General features: G+C 35.3%; 1 protein-coding gene and 1 non-coding gene across 2 annotated transcripts in view; both read left to right on the plus strand.

The window, feature by feature from the left end:
- The first annotated feature begins 16,084 nt into the window (after positions 1 to 16,084).
- The window catches only part of LOC149770740 (ras-related protein RabC-like), a 98,519-nt gene continuing 96,204 nt past the window's right edge, over positions 16,085 to 18,399 (plus strand). The window contains exon 1 of the mRNA XM_089949171.1: positions 16,085 to 16,154. The gene's annotated coding sequence lies outside the window, so the exon portion shown is untranslated. The remainder of the gene's footprint in view (positions 16,155 to 18,399) is intronic.
- On the plus strand, positions 18,108 to 18,180 carry Trnat-ugu (transfer RNA threonine (anticodon UGU)). Its single transcript has one exon. It is a non-coding gene; the product is annotated as a tRNA-Thr (tRNA).

An 18,399-nucleotide genomic window follows, 5' to 3' on the forward strand; every position in this document is an offset into this window, starting at 1 on the left:
AAAAAAAAAAATCCCAAAAGCCCAAACTCTATTCCCCATGTTAATTTCCCTTGTCCCTAGACAGACCCAAACTCTATGTTAAATTCCCATTGTCCCTAGAGTTGCCCACGATTTTTCTCCATGTTAAATTTCCCTTGACGCTAGAGTTGCCCAAGGGGTCTTGTAATGCTAATTCCCATTGACGGTAAAGTGGCCCACTTAACTACTATTATTTACCTTTCATCGCAGATCTTACCACCAACCAATTAGCTAATGGTTCTCTGAAAGATATATTTTTTTATGGAATTTAACGCATGAATCAACCTCACATCTGCAATATGTCTTTGCTGAAGATCTTTACTTTTATAAGCTACATCATGAGCGTGGCATGCTTTATCAATAGCCTTTATTGGATACTCACCAGACCTTGGTTGGTCTTGGTTATCGAGTCTGATATCAAGTCTGGTACCATGACAATAGTTATATCCTGAAAGATGTTTTTCTCCTGGATATTTAGCCCATGGAGTTTCTGGTAATTTTCCCAACGACGTAGCGATGTCACCACTTGTCTTCTTGGAAATAAATTTATATTTTTTTGTACCACATCGTTTACACTTGCTGTAACCGCACACCTTTTTTTTTTTTTTTTTTTTGTTGTTATAGTTGTTAGTTCGCTCGTGTGGGGAGGGGATCTTTTTCATCGAACGTAATATAGATCCATATTATTTATTATATTTCTACAACATGAATGTCATTGATTTCTCAGCGACAAAAAGACAAGGGCCAGTCAAACATCATCCAGCGCTACCAAATTCTATTTGAATGATAATTGGGCCGTCCGGGTCTGGTAAAATACAATTGCTACTTAATTTGATAATGAGATGGATCAAATGGGATTAATTGTATTTGATAGCACCGTCAGTTGACGACCAACGATGCTACGAAGTGCTTAAAGATTTTAATGAAAATACACAGTTGTTAAATGAAGATGGCGTAGATATTGATTTTGTAACTGATATCGGTGAAGCACCGTCTGTATATGATCTTCATGGATTTATTAACAATTTAGTTGTATACGATGATGTCATGCTCGATAAACAGCCAAATCCAGCTAGAATATTTTCCAGAGGCAGGCATAAAAACACAGACGTGATTTATGTTACTAAGCGGTATACACAAATACCAAAAGTGATCAGAGACCACTAATATTTTAGTTGTATTTAACGGAGTTGATACGCATACGTTACGAAATATTCACCAGACTTGGTGTAGCAATGATATGAATATAACCAAATTTAAAAACTTCTTTTCGCGAACACAGTCAACCCCACACGGATTTATAACAATACATTTACACGACCCCAAATCACGATATCGTATAGGTCTTTGTGGCGTTCTACGAACGCTCTATTATGAGTTGGGGGTGGGGTGCTCCCAATATTTATTTGAATTACTATGGAATTCCCACACTGGCTCGTTTTTGTAGGAAGTGAAATTAGTGATAGAGAGAGATACAGCTCCGAGCCCCCAGTCAGCAATACCGACAATTAAATTATTAAGAACACAAAGGTGAAATTCAAAAGAATAACAATTTAATACAATTTAAACGATATTAATTTCTCAACCGATCTTCTTCCTCTCGACCATGTAACAACCTATTTCATCACGTGATTATAGTGTGAGATGGCTTTCCCCTGTACTTGGTTTCTACTCATCTGTGCTCTACTCTGCTAATTCCTTTCCTCCTTCCGGCGTTCTCCGTACTCCGATTCTTCCTATCCTCTTTCCCCTTTTTGTCTCCTTTTCTCCTCCCCCTTCTCTCTCTCTTTCTCTAGCAACTAGGCTTGTTCTCTGCCTACTGCCTTGTTCCATCCTGTCTCTCTGAGACTCGGGACTTGACTACCCGGTAGTTCTGTCCCCAAAAGCTTCCTGTGAAAAACACAAGGACGTTAGCATGTTTCGTTAGCCATCTCGCTCACACTAAATCAACAATCAATCATCAGATAGAGGCTATCTACATCTTCGGTCACGCATTCGAGCACATCGAAAAGCACACACGTTCTTATAGAAAACAACGTTGCAATATAGAGCGGTATCCTACTTATCATACAGGCATCACTAGATTGTGTCACATCAATATATTCTTAATCTCATTATTCTGAACAATATCACAAGAAACAGACGCATTTCTGTACATTACACTCCCACAAGTGTACACAAATATTCAAATATCCATATTATTTAAATTTACACACTGCAACCATTTCCAAAGTTATAATTTAATTCAACAATTGCAAAATCTAGAATATCACATAAATAAATACACTAGTTTACCACGAAGTAACCAGATAGCGAATTCAATATTAATTCTGACTACGAGCTAGCAATCTACATAATCATAGCTCATTTCTCAAGTACGCATGTAAATTAAACAATACAAAGGTAATTCTATGTACTAACAATTCTAGTAAGTAAATATACACACTGCACATAATTACAATTACAATGCCGTAACATTCTGCAACAATCGAGCAAATAACTCACTGACCTTTACGAAGCTTTCTCTCCTTGAATGTACCAAGGTTTCGTTTCCCGCCAATTCACGAGTGGCTTCCTCTGAGTTATTGCTACAACTTCTCAGCACGATGCTTCACAATGACTAATTCGTTCCCAACCCAAATGACTATTAAATTCTGGTTCGAATTGATGGACCCACCCTTCCTCAGTTCCGACTGGATATCATTTCTACTCCAGTCGGTCCAGATTAACAGACGAGCCTCATGCCATCTGTCAAAGCGGGGAGATTTACAACAGCATCGAGGATCCTTTGTTCTAGAACAAAGCTTCCAACGTCTACATGTTAGTTTTGACACCTAACGATGTGGGCTCTTGTACAACACGAATCGCTACGATAGACGCAGGGTCTACATACACATGGCGCTAACCCATTCCTTTGTTCCTGACTTACGTAATCGCGGGCAGGCAAACGTGACAACCTTGATAAAATTTTTGGATGAGACTGAAAATTATTATAGCAGCAGAGGGGGGTGCGAGTACAATAATGTATCACGGTTGGTAAACGCGCGCGCATACTTTTTAAAAACACTAAAAAAAAAAAAACTGTAACAAAAAAGCTACCCCGGTAGAGAGTGACTCTCGGTTAGTTAGAGGTTTCGGTTTCACGTTGTTGACCTTTTCTTTTTTCGTTTTCGTAGGAGGCTTTTGTTTTCATGATTCCAGCAAAAGCTCTGTTCACTCCCTCTGCTGCTCACACTAATATGAACATCAAACTGTTAACACATTAACCCCTGGAGGTATTTTTTTGTCGTTTTCGCCTGAAATTCGAGTAGGACACACATTTTTAAAGCTATACCTGAATACATCCTAATACATCAACTTCCTGGTGATTTTCAAATAACCTAATGCATGGTTGTGTTAGAAACATTGTTTTTCATTGGCTATTTGGCTCGCGCATGAGCAAAAGGGTAAAAGTTGGATTTTTTAAAAGATTTTTTTTTTGCTTAACGGAACCATTTTTTTTTTCGTATCAAGACCACTTTTTATTCCAAATGCCCATCTTATCCTACTTTTTGCAAAGGTTCGTCTGTCTGTTTGCAGTTCATATCGGTCTGCCTTAGATCTGAGACCAAAAAGTCTAAAATCCGGACACAAAATCGGATTCCGACCACGGGCAAATTTTGAGTGGAAAAAAATCGGGTCCAAACTATGAGGTTTTTCCCTCTGTATTTTGTAGTGCAACTAGAACTTCCAAGTTATTTGGTATCATTGTAGAGCTAAATCTGTCTACCTTTCACCAATACCACCCACTTTAGTGTACCATACATAACCTTGACGCTACAGAGCTCGGCAGAAGGCTACTACCTCCTGCCAGGTAAACTCGTCGGCATGGGTTAATGTGTTAAGGTACCACCACTCACTCTAACATGAAGATCAGACTGTCAAGGTAGCAGGACTCTCGTTAACATGAAAATCAGACTGTTAAGGGACGACCACTCACATTAACATGAAAATCAGACTGTTAAGGGACCATCACTCACACTAACATGAAAATCATACTGTCAGGGTAGCACGACTCTCGCTAACATGAAAATCAGACTGTCAAGGTAGCACGACTCTCGCTAACATGACAATCAGACTGTTAAGGGACCACCACTCACATTAACATGAAAATCAGACTGTCAAGGGACCACCACTTACTGATATGAAGAGAAAGAAGAGAAAAGAAACGATGTGCATTGAAGATAGGTAGCTTACCTAATGCCTACTCAAATCGATTTTCATTGTATAATTATCTGACTTACATGCTTACGTGCCCTCTAACTTAAATATTTATATGTTCTTATCTGTGTATGTTTCGAAACTATCAATGACATTGATATGATTTATATTCCGTTAAGCTTGAACTGCGTGTTTCACTTCTCATCTTAATCTTGGTAATTGTGATGCTGTTTTTGAGGTGTGTTGGTGCGTGAATCATTATCTTCACCATGATAAGAAATTACAAACAAATTGCGGGTTAGAAAACCTGACTATCTATTCTTGGACTGGTGGTTCCTTGTTACATTACAAATACAATAAATAATGTTTAATATCGACCTTTTAAAAGGAAATGACTGCTTGATTAAGTAACTAAAATACGATTCATTATCTCGATAAACGGTCGTTCACCATGTCATATGGGAGCAATCCGTTGATTTAGTAATTCATTCTTCTTCAAAGATGGTTCATATTGGAAGCGTAAGACTTTATGGGTTCTAACCAGGACGTCGGGGGGGGGGGGGGGGAGCGGGGGGTCATTTACTCCCCCTCCCCACGAATTTGCATGTGCTGTAAAATGTAAAATTGCTATTGCCTATATACGAAAATTAACAAGCCCGTCAAGTTTGCTCCCCCCCCCCGAAAAAGTTGAAATGACGTCCGTGGTTCTAGCATCTCAATTACACAACGGAAGACAACCATTTTCGTCACGGTGTTTTCTTGGACATGTTTAGTGATAGTCATTGATACCCGTGCGCCAAGCGTTCTCGACCTGATGACCTAGATATGATTAATATATGAATAAATTCAAAAAGAATAAAGATTGGTACTTAAAATAAATTTTAAACAAAATTTAAAAAAAAAAAAAACAAGAAACAAAATGGGACGCAAGAGTAATGGACTGTAGCAAAATTGAGGTTAACATGCATGGAATGTGTGGACAGGAAGGAATTTAGCTTGTTTAAAGAATTATTGCATTGTATGTTTTGAAGGGTATTTTTTAACACGCTGTTTTTATATATGAAATGATGACGCTGTTTGGTATGAGAAAAAAAAAGCAGCACAGTAAACACATGCTATAAAGATTTATAGTTGTGCAAGAAAAAGGAAAAATGCTATTACGGAAGGGACAGAGTTACTATTATTGAATGGAAGAAATTAAGAGGCAAAGATAAAATATAAGTATGTTTATTAAGTACGAAAAGTATAGCTGGAAAATATGTTGAAACGGTTCTGACATCAGATTTCACATCATCATGATTCATCAACTCTCTTTCTCTCTCTATGTATGTATGTATGTATGTATGTATGTATGTATATATATATATATATATATATATATATATATATATATATATATATATATATATATATATATATATATATATATATATATAAGAGAACTCATTATACTAACTGAGCAACATTTAATGTTATTTATTTCATATGAAAACGTATACAAAGAAATATGTTGGACAAACCTGTCAGATGGTATCTAAACTCACCGACATCAATACCTCTATTCATCTATCCTTTCAATCTCGACAGCTTCCATAATTTACAAGATTTTTATTTAAGGTAATTGATATTGTTCAATCAGAAATGGAACATCTATTAAAAGGAACATTGGATTCACCGTCTGGATCCTATCTCTTCAATAAGTTTAATTCCAAGATTATCTATTCACTTAATTGATACAAATATCGTCTTTGGTCACTCCTAATGTTAATGGTATGGTCAAGAAACACATTTTCAACAACTGGATTGGTTGGACTGTATCCTCTTTAAAGTACTTTTCCCACAATATTTTGTGTTATTTCTGTTTCTCAACGGCATAGAACGTAGGTTTGTTTCTTAGTGGGTGTGTTTATTTTATCTCACAAAATTGAATTGTCATAGTAATGCGAAAAAAATATACAAAAATATATCCACAGTATGATGTACATGATATATAACTAACTATAAAACCCACCGTTTAGTTTTTCGTTTGGTTAGTCAGACGCCAACGTTCGTATACTGGTTTGGTTGGGTTGAGCCCACTTTAAACTATTTTGACTTCAAGGCTTTATAATTCTCAGCTGCAATTTTTTTTTTATGCATACAGCAGACTTGTTATGTCTTTTTTCTTACTGCTGTATATATATATATATATATATATATATATATATATATATATATATATATATATATATATATATATATATATATATATATATATATATATAATGAAAATTGTCTAGCCTCTTACCAATGAGACTGAAATTTGATGAGTTATTACTTGAAGAAAACTAAAAAATATAAATACAAAAATATTGTGCAATTTAAAAATGTCAGATCCTCCGTTTGGTGCTTGTTCAAATTTGTTATGTATCCACATAATAAAAAATAATTAAAATGTTCATAATTTCAAATATAATGAGAAAACTGTAAATTTTACTAACTTTGTACAATAATTATACAAAGGGACACAATTCAATATTAAAGGCGATGATATTTTACATTCAGTTTGAACTAACCGCATCACCTCCCTGGGTGATGGGGTGGGGTGGGGTGGGGGATGCTCAGAAGTTCTTATTCAGTGACGACAGAAGACCTGAAAGTTGAGTTATTCCAGGATCGGCCCTAGCGCAAAGCGGCTGCCTTCGGCTCCGCGCCTTCTGTGTCCCCGCGTTATGATTAAAAAAAAGAAAAAAGAAAAAAAGAAAAAAGAAAAAAAAAGAAAAAGACATACTGCAGGAACTACGTCTTCGCTAGCCAAGGTAAGATAAGGTTATTAAATCGGAACCTTGGCTAGCGAAAATGCAGGAACTGCAACAGAAGCGTCACCGCCTCAAGCGTGGCGTGACACCTTGGGCTTCGCAAAATAGAAAGCCATCTCTGATCTATTATATAAGCCTATATGTAGGCTACTCTATTACATTTACGGGGTGACCGATGGATATAGTATTCGGCTATTAATTACATCTTTTTTGATGCATACGAGAAAGACAGTCAAACGAAAAAGGACTCTTCTACTTGAAGGATAAAAACAGACCCAAAACACCTGCGTCTATAACGCAGAGCTATGTTATTGTGAAGGCTGTTTGTGAACAGTAAATACCAAATAAATAGACTATGCAGTGTTCGAACGCTAGTCAAAATAAACAGCCAGTTCTGTAGTGTAGGATAAGTCTGAAGACGAGATTAACTTTCTATATCTTCCAATCAACAACGTTAAGTGCCAAGACTCGACATATCTCAATTCCACATACCGTCTGTGCTCCCTTATAAGACGAGTAAAACTACACACCACATATATTCTGATCTGCCGTAGCATAATATTTGTTTTGTGTTTTGTGGTGTTTTTTTTTTTTTTTGTTATTGTTTGTTTTTTATCTTGTTTTTTTTTTAGTGATTACTCTTAACAAACTGCACAGACACAAATCTGGCCGGAGCATTACCGTCATATAAGCAAATAATAATGGTGAGACGTGTGGACAGGAACATGGTCGTAGTTTGTCTCCGAGTAGCGCCTGCATTTAAATGGGACAGTCAGCGGTGACGTCGCATGCAAAGTCGGCGGTTACCTGTGACTCTGAAAGTTGTATTGCCAGTAACTGTTACAGTTTGTGACGTTTACTCTAGATGATGTAAGTGTAAATGTTACAAGCCGTGACAGTTACTGTCGAGCAGGAACAGCTTCAGTGGTTAATGTTATAGTTTAGATACACCTGGTTTTTCTTAGGGGCTTCTCGTCATATCAGCTCTTTTGCGGACCAATCGATTCCTTCCGTTGTATGTCAGTCTGATTTTTGTTTCGTTCTTTAGTACGCGTGTCCATGCATCTGTCATTCCTTTTTTCCTCCTGTATTCTTCACAAGAATGCTTAATATATCTCCTTCTATCTGTCTCCTTATGCATCAATTTTACCATCTGACTATCTGTCTACTTATGCATCAACTTTACCATCTGACTATCTGTCTACTTATGCATCAATTTGACCATCTGTCTACTTATGCATCAGTTTTACCATCTGACTGTCTACTTATGCATCAATTTGACCATCTACCTGTCTAATTATGCATCAATTTGACCATCTATCTGTCTACTTATGCATCAGTTTTACCATCTGACTGTCTACTTATGCATCAGTTTTACCATCTGACTGTCTACTTATGCATCAGTTTTACCATCTGACTGTCTACTTATGCATCAATTTTACCATCTGACTGTCTTCTTATGCATCAATTTTACCATCTGACTATCTACTTATGCATCAATTTTACCATCTGACTGTCTACTTATGCATCAATTTTACCATCTGACTGTCTACTTATGCATCAATTTTACCATCTGACTGTCTAATTATGCATCAATTTGACCATCTATCTGTCTACTTATGCATCAGTTTTACCATCTATCTGTCTACTTATGCATCAATTTGACCATCTATCTGTCTACTTATGCATCAATTTTACCATCTGACTGTCTACTTATGCATCAGTTTTACCATCTGACTATCTGTCTGCATATGCATAATCAAACTATCTGTCGATGAATAGCAGACATTCATACAATTTTGTTAACTGTGCAAGTAATTTGTAATGACATAACATTGTAATGACATAACATTCTTCCTTATGACAATATTCACATAGGAGCTTTGTATTTCGAAAACAGGTAAAAGCGGATTCTAAATATCAATTGTTGTTGATAGATGGTCCTGATAGTCTGAAATCTTAATGTAAAAAAGGCGTGTTTATCCATGATAGTCTGAAATCTTAATGTAAAAAGGCGTGTTTATCCATGATAGTCTGAAATCTTAATGTAAAAAAGGCGTGTTTATCCATGATATTCTGAAATCTTAATGTAAAAAGGCGTGTTTATCCATGATAGTCTGAAATCTTAATGTAAAAAGGCATGTTTATCCATGATAGTCTGAAATCTTAATGTAAAAAGGCGTGTTTATCCATGATAGTCTGAAATCTTAATGTAAAAAAGGAGTGTTTATCCAGGGAAATAAATGATAATGAAAACAAAGTCATATGGACAGTGTTCTTTTGCATACCAGGGCCCAGCAACGTGGAATGAATTGCCCACTGAACTTAGACACAAAGAGGCAGTGATCACATTCAAGAGGGCTCTCGAAACTCACTTATTTCGACTGCAAGAACAAACTTAAAGATCTAATAATGTTTCCTACCTGAAATATTCTCAGCATGTTTTTATTATTTTTTAATGTTTTTCTAATTTCATGTTGTTTGTTTTTGTAATAATATTATTATGTTTCTTATCTTATAGGTGTTGTCTAATATTGTAAAGCGCTTAGAGCTTCTAAAGATTAGGCGCTATACAAAGTCCTTATTATTATTATTATTATTTTTATTGATAAACTGAATTCTGCTCATCATTACAACAGTCAGAGATCTCTTGAGAACGAACTGAGTGCAAGAAGAAGCAGAACAACAACAAAAACCAAGATACAAGAAGATGAATAAAACATAAATATGTCAATACTGGCCAAGCAATATTCATATGCCTTCAATTCAAACAAACGGATGAACAAAAACTTCTTTTTTTTTTCGTTTCAGCTGCAAACAGTGAAATTGTTTACAATTTATTTTGGGGTTTCAGCGTCTTTCTTCAATGTCATCTGTGAGTTTATAATATTTACTGGATCTTCAGGGCATATTACAAAAATTGTACGTGTTACGTTGTTAATAGATGTAATTTTTAGTTGTTCGTGACTTTTGCTGGTGTCAATGTCACCCTTAAATGGTACACTGTGGCATTTACCAGCGACTTTGGGCGTGATGTCACCTGTAAATACGATATTTACGGGCGTTTGTGACATTTACAGACTCTACACAGCGCTTCCAACATGCATCTATCATTATGTTGACCATACTCTGTCAACATAAATTTATCATTGCGATTTCCATACTCAATCAACATACATTCATCGTTGTGAGTACCATACTCTATCAACGTTGTTACGAATCTATGTTCTTAAAATAAGTAACAGAAAAGAGTGAAGACAACAAGCTTTGTAAAATTTAACAAATAATTTATTTCCCATGAAAACAAAGTGAAAATAAGAAAAAAGAACCATTGGTTTTGCGAATTAAATCCAAACTTAATCCAAGAATTAAAGACACAAGTCATAGTATGTCATGTTTACCCCGACCCAGAGTAGCCCAGTTTGAAACATGTATAATCAAGGTAATTCTGACGGGTCATTGTTTGATGTCGAACACTGCCGAAGGCTAGCACTAATCCGTTACGTAAGATTGTTGTGGCTAGAATCGAAGGACCGGACATTGGAGTTGCACACAGCCAATTATCACCTAGGTGTCGAAATGTTTCCAAGATCAAAAGAAATTGCCTGAAGAAGTGGGAGTGTCCTAACTTCTTTCCCCTGCAAACAGACAGACAGGTTGAACTGGCCGCTAAGACAATTGGACAGGGGCACAGCGCCACCCAATCAGAATCGAGATAGGGGGGAGACCTTGATTTGGGTAGAATGATATCCCTGCGTTTCCGGCAAAAGTTAGTTCGCTGAGAGAAATTACTCAGAGAAGAGGTTAGCGTAACTCCGAATAGCCATTCGTTATTGGCGGGAAAATCTTAGAGCGGGAAGGTCTAAGTACAGAAAGCTTCAAACGGAAGCTTTGAGGGACAGACCAGTTAAAGTTTGGTCCCGTTGTCTCGGATAGAGAGACGGAGGGAAGAAGAGGGAGAAGTTGAAGTCTGGGAGCGGAATTGGAGGAGGAGATAATAGAGAGGGAAAGGAGAAGTTGAAGTCTGGAGCGAAGCTGGAGGAGATAGTAGAGAGGAAACAGACAAAGAAGGAGTTAGAGGAACGGAAAGAAGGAAGGAATCAGCGGGAAGAAATAGATGAGTAGATGCAAGGACAGGAGGAAAATCGAACTCACACTGTAAATCACGGGATGAATTAGGCTGTCACTTGGTCGTGGGAAAGACGAGTGATTGGAAGTTATCGTTTTAAATTATCACATTTATTAAATTGTTATTGATTGAATTTCATCTTCGTGTTCTTTATAATTTAACCGTCGGCGTTGCTGACTGGGGGCTCAGAGCTGTAAATCTACATCATCACTAATTTAACTTTCTAACCTAACGAGCCAGGGTGGAACTTTCAATTTAATTTAATTAAATTATATTGGGAGAACCCCACCCCAATACGACAGAACGCCACATAGTAGTAAAAGTCCTGAATAAAACTCGGTTCAAGTCCAGAAGAGATTTAAAATTGAAGGCGATAATGTGTCTGTTGTGGTCTACGAAGTACTGATGTGTCAACAGTATGTTGATTCACAGAAATATTATTCCAGGATTGAATACAGCATACATTGCAATGACCGTCTTTACCCAAGAATTGTATCAGAGCACTTTTGTATTACCAGAGAAAAGAATCACTTGAATTCAATAATTTGAAGAAAATAAAATTCAGCCCAAACTGGCCACAACATAGTAGAACTTAAAGGGATAGATGTTAAAGCAAAACTGGTAAAATTCTGACAGTCACAAGATAATATAATTTTCTGTTTGACCCCAGGTCACAAAGTAGCATTTTCTAAAAGCAACTATTACCTAATGGAAAATAATTCTTCAAGCATGATTTAATGAGCTTTGTTTATTTAAAACATAATAGCCTATACAATTCACTTTGCATTCTCCAAAACCCTGACGCAAATCAACATGCTTACCTGAATAATAATTCGGTTTATTGGCTCATACACATACCGAATAATGAAGCTATTATTAGTTGTGAACAATTATGAAATAAAAAAACAAAAAGTCAGTCAGGTCAAACAGAACTGAACTAAATTTTGGACAAGGTCAAGTACAGCAAACAATGTTGCCTTACAATAGTATGTAATGAATTAAAAAAATTAAAACTAACAGACAAATAATTAAATTAAATATACATAACAACATACATTCATCCTTGTGAGTAACATACTCTCACAGCATGCATGCATCATTGTGAGCAGTCTACTCTATCAACATACATTCCACATTGCGAGTACCTTACTCCATCATACTCTGTCATCATACATTCATCATTGTGAGTATCATATTCTATCAACATACATTCATTATTGTGAATACCATATTCTATCAACATACATTCATCATTGTGAGTACCATATTCTATCATCATACATTCATTATTGTGAGTACCATACTCTATCATCATACATTCATCATTGTGAGTACCATATTCTATCATCATACATTCATTATTGTGAGTACCATATTCTATCAACATACATTCATCATTGTGAGTACCATACTCTATCAATATACATTCATCATTTTGAGTACCATATTCTATCAACATACATTCATCATTGTGAGTACTCTCACAGCATGCATGCATCATTGTGAGCACCCTACTCTATCAACATACATTCCACATTGCGAGTACCTTACTCCATCATACTCTGTCATCATACATTCATCATTGTGAGTATCTTATTCTATCAACATACATTCATTATTGTGAGTACCATATTCTATCAACATACATTCATCATTGTGAGTACCATACTCTTTCAACATACATTCATCATTGTGAGTACCATATTCTATCATCATACATTCATTATTGTGAGTACCATATTCTATCAACATACATTCATCATTGTGAGTACCATACTCTATCAACATACATTCATCATTTTGAGTACCATATTCTATCAACATACATTCGTCATTGTGAGTACCATTCTCTAGCAACATGTACTCGTCATTGTGAGTACCATATTCTATCAACATACATTCATCATTGTGAGTACCATATTCTATCATCATGCATTCATCATTGTGAGTACCATACTCTATCAACATACATTCATCATTGTGAGTACCATATTCTGTCAACATACATTCATCATTGTGAGTACCATACTATATCATCATACATTCATCATTGTGATTACTATACTCTATCAACATATATTCCACATTGCGAGTACCATACTCTATCATTATACATTCATCATTTGATTACTATATTCTATCAACATATATTTCACATTGCGAGTACCATACTCTATCATTATACATTCATCATTGTACAATACTCTAGCAACATGCACTCATCGTTGTGAGTACCATATTCTATCAACATACATTCATCACTGTAAGTACCATTCTCTAGAAACATGCACTCGTCATTGTGAGTACCATATTCTATCAACATACATTCATCATTGTGAGTACCATATTCTATCATACATTCATCATTGTGAGTACCATACTCTAGCAACATGCACTCATCATTGTGAGTACCATACTCTATCAACATACATTCATCATTGTGAGTACCATATTCTGTCAACATACATTCATCATTGGGATTACCATACTCTATCATTATACATTCATCATTGTGAGTACCATACTCTATCATCATACATTCATCACTGTGATTACTATCCTCTATCAACATATATTCCACATTGCGAATACGATACTCTATCATTAAACATTCATCATTGTACTATAATCTAGCAACATGCACTCATCGTTGTGAGTACCGTATTCTATCAACATACATTCATCATTGTGAGTACCATACTCTATCATTATATCATTATACATTCATTATTGTACCATATTCTATCAACATACATTCACCAGTATGTGTACCATACTCTAGCAACATGTAAGCATTTTTGTGAATACCATACTCTATCAACATATATTCCACATTGCGAGTACCATATTTTATCAACAAGATGACGATATAGTTTAATTTCATCTTCGTTCTAGTATTGTAACCTTTCATCTTCGTTCTACTGTTGTAACCTTTCATTTTAGTTCTATTATTGTAACCTTTCAGCTTTGTTCTATTATAGTAACCTTTCAGCTTTGTTCTATTATAGTAACCTTTCAGCTTTGTTCTATTATAGTAACCTTTCAGCTTTGTTCTATTATAGTAACCTTTCATTTCGTTCTATTATTGTAACCATTCATCTTCGTTCTATTATTGTAACTTTCATCTTCGGTCTATTATTGTAACCTTTAATTTTCGTTCTATTGTTGTAACCTTTCATTTTCATTCTATTATAGTAACCTTTCAGCTTCGTTCTATTATTGTAACCTTTCAGCTTCGTTCTATTATTGCAACCTTTCAGCCTTGTTCTATTATTGTAACCTTTCATTTTAGTTCTATTATTGTAACCTTTCATCTTCGTTCTATTATTGTAACCTTTCATCTTCGTTCTATTATTGTAAACTTTCATCTTCGTTCTATTATTGTAACCTTTCAGCTTCGTTCTATTATTGTAACCTTTCAGCTTTGTTCTATTATTGTAACCTTTCATTTCGTTCTATTATTGTAACATTTCATCTTCGTTCTATTATTGTAACCTTTCAGACTTGTTCTATTATTGTAACCTTATCTTCGTTCTATTATTGTAACCTTTAATTTTCGTTCTATTGTTGTAACCTTTCATTTTCATTCTATTATTGTAACCTTTCAGCTTCGTTCTATTATTGTAACCTTTCAGCTTCGTTCTATTATTGTAACCTTTCAGCCTTGTTCTTTTATTGTAACCTTTCATTTTCGTTCTATTATTGTAAACTTTCATCTTCGTTCTCTTATTGTAACCTTTCATCTTCGTTCTATTATTGTAACCTTTCATCTTTGTTCTATTTTTGTAACTCTTCATCTTTGTTCTATTATTGTAACCTTTCATCTTCTTTCTATTATTGTAACCTTTCATCTTCGTTCTATTATTGTAACTATGTTTAAAAGATTGACAATAGTCGTCGTGAACAAACATTGTCTTTGGCACATTTCCATCAAATGACAAAATAATTATCGCATGTGCAAAAATGTATTTGGACAGAATTGAATGTTATCATCAACATGAAATAAGCTTGGATTTGAATTAGAACATTTGCAAAGCATATTTGCCCTTAAGTCATTGTCATTGTGGAATAAACAAATATCTTAAATCTAAATGTAAAATCGTTCAGGGCAATGAAAATAAAGTTGGAATTCGTCGTTCAAGTTTGCTAAGCCGGCTTGTAAGCGACCATCCCATGCCGACAGCAAATGGTGTGGGCGAATTCCAACTTTTCGATAGGGAATGGACTCTGACCCTACACCCATCATAAATGTCCAAATATAAAAAAATGGGGTGACAAGAGTCAGAGGAAACTCGGACTAGATGCCGCATTGCTAGACATCACTATCAACTGCCACATTGCATACATCGTAGGGATACATGGCTGAAAACTTGTTAAAACTTCTTTAAAAATCCAAATCTCTCTCTCTCTCTCTCTCTCTCTCTCTCTCTCTCTCTCTTTCTCTCTGTGACACTGTATTAGCCTTTTGCTCTTACACAACACTTTCCTTTTAAAAGGGAAAGAACATCCGTATTGGAGAGTTCTCTGTCGCATAAAGCAGACGCAGACGTTAAGTTCATTTCGTCACTATGGTTACTATTTTTGGCGGCCACAGACGACAAACTAGAGCTGTTTCGTCTGGCGCTGAAACTTGAGCCCATGCCGCTACTGGTACTTTTAATGTCGACGGTCCGTAGATCCCTGTAGAAAATAAAAAATATCTTTGCAAGGTTTAGTTTCCTTTACTTTTAACGTGAAAAAACGGGGACAATATTAACGTAAAAAGGAACAGAGGATGGGCAATGAACATTTTAAAATAATTTACGATGAAACAATACCTGACTACTGTCTGTGAAAACTGCAATCAAGAACTCACATACGGTGATATATGTCTGCACTCACCAACAATTTCCATGCACTAATCTCACAAATCCTTGCTACGAACAGCTACAACGGGTCTTGCTAAAGGAGTGTAACTAGACCACTGGTTTCTCACAAACAGAAGGATGTTGATGGTTTTTACATTTAAAGTATGGTAACAAACTATGAAAGTTAATCTATTTTTATACTGGAGCGTTAAGTCGAGGATAATAACATTATTATTTTTTTTGTTCGTCTTTTGCATTCTGGCCAGCGTGCTTATGCCACTCAGTTTGTCGTGCGAACTGCTACAATGTCATTGCAATATTTTGGTTTCTTTCTCAAAGTGACGGGAAGTATATATTCAAAACTCTCCTGGATTACTTTTCTTTCGTTTCATTGATGAAGACCAAGAGCAAAACGCGAAAGGTTTGATATGCATGTTGAAATGGCAGTTGAAGCACAAGGATTAGGTACATATTTGATACATAATGCAATTTATTTCAGTGAGATATAGCTCTCTCTCTCTCTCTCTCTCTCACACACACACACACACACACACACACCCTCAGCGTAGGCTTTGCATCACCAAATTAATCATCTGCCACTAATGTGATTTGGTTTAATCATGGAAAACATGATTTTATTTGTTTTTTTTTTTGTGGAGTAGGTGTTTTTTTTTGTTGGCACGAAGACAATATAGAGTTTATAAAGTTTTTGGATGTCTACTTTATGAACACGAATCTGTATTTGTCAGTAATTAATTTGAAGGGGTTACATACAGCTATGTCATATCGTGTGTATAAATATTGTGCAGGGCGTCAGCTCGATCGGATTAATTGTGAAATTTAAACACGAACAGTTGTTTTTAGCAATCTCATGTTGCTGGAATTTAATTATATTTACTAAATTAGATCAGCAAGTTAGAAATGTAAATGTAATTTGTTTATTAGATACTTAACCCGGAGAGGTCATTTGATCGTTGGAAAGTCATATTCTGTAATGCAAATGTCCATGCCTCTGCAACAAATGTTAAATGGTTGAGTCACAAAAGCTCTTGATTCTTTATTACCCAAGCGAATACAGGTGTTGGCACTTTCGTAATCTCCAGGTCCTGTAAGGTGTTGGCCCCGTTGTTTTATTTTGGTTTTGAAATAAATTCTGATTTTATTGATTTTAAATATAATTTCAAACCACACAATGGACTAAAATATCGATTTTATATAATAATACTAATAATCATCATCGACATTATCATTACAATCGTCGTCGTCAATATGATAATCATTTTTCTTTCTCCATGTCAATGATTAGCACTGTACAAAGCCCCTGTGGATATTTATTTACCTTACTATTAATTTGTGGAAGAGGATTACGAAGGTAAAATGAAGTTTTGTGATATACATTTTTTCTCCTTTTTAGTCCGAAATGAAAGTGTTAACATTTACTTCAAGTTACAGCAGACGAAAGACAAATTCTTTCTCTACATATTTATTTTTTCAATAAAAGAATTTGTGTTTTAGAATAAATCTGCAATATTAAATCGCGTGGAATCAGAATTATCCCCCAGATTGTGTTTAAAATGACAGAAACCAACATAACGCTCCAAATATTTGTGAACACAAAGCGAGAAAAGTCAGCAAACTTGGGCAATCTGATTAAAATCAGATCTCTAATGTCGTAGGAAAGTGGAAAGCTGATTTCAGTCAGATTGAAACTTGACCTGCATACATAAACGGAGAAAAATGGTTTACAAAAAGATGTAAACTATTTATTGATATGCATGATTTTCAGTCAGCCTCAAAGATTTGAATAATAAATAGCAAATAAAGTCATAATGGATTACGTAAGTACATTTTCATATCTTGTACAAATGAAATAAAGAATAATAAATAAATAAATTACTTAATTAACTAATTACTTAAAGACTCATTGCGGTGTATATATCAAACTGCAAGATAATATCTAGAGTGCCTGAAAGTTACTGGCACGATAGTGGTGAGTTCGAGAGGGTAGGTATATACATACAAATATGTAGACCCCATTAGCTATAAATAACTACAATACAACAAAGGACACGCTCAACCTATGAGATTTGATTTAGCAGACTACATATACAACAAGCCTCCATAGCTCAGTGGTTAGAGCACTGGTCTTGTAAACCAGGGGTCATGAGTTCGATCCTCATTGGGGGCTATATTTTTTTTTCTTCTATTTTTTTTACCCACTACTTGCTATGTTTTTTTCTAGCACTTTCGTACCATATCTTGTATTATTTATCTTACAATTTTATTATAATTTTTTTTCTTCTAAATAATAAAGTTACATTCCTTCAGCTATTGTTATATAGCGTTTTTTTAACGATAGTCCGAGTTTCCTTTCACCTTTCGTACTCTATATTAGATTCCTGGAAAA

The sequence above is a fragment of the Sinohyriopsis cumingii genome, unplaced genomic scaffold, assembly GCF_028554795.1.
Source record: "Sinohyriopsis cumingii isolate HCF-2022 unplaced genomic scaffold, ASM2855479v2 utg002431l, whole genome shotgun sequence".
Lineage (NCBI taxonomy): Eukaryota > Metazoa > Mollusca > Bivalvia > Unionida > Unionidae > Sinohyriopsis > Sinohyriopsis cumingii.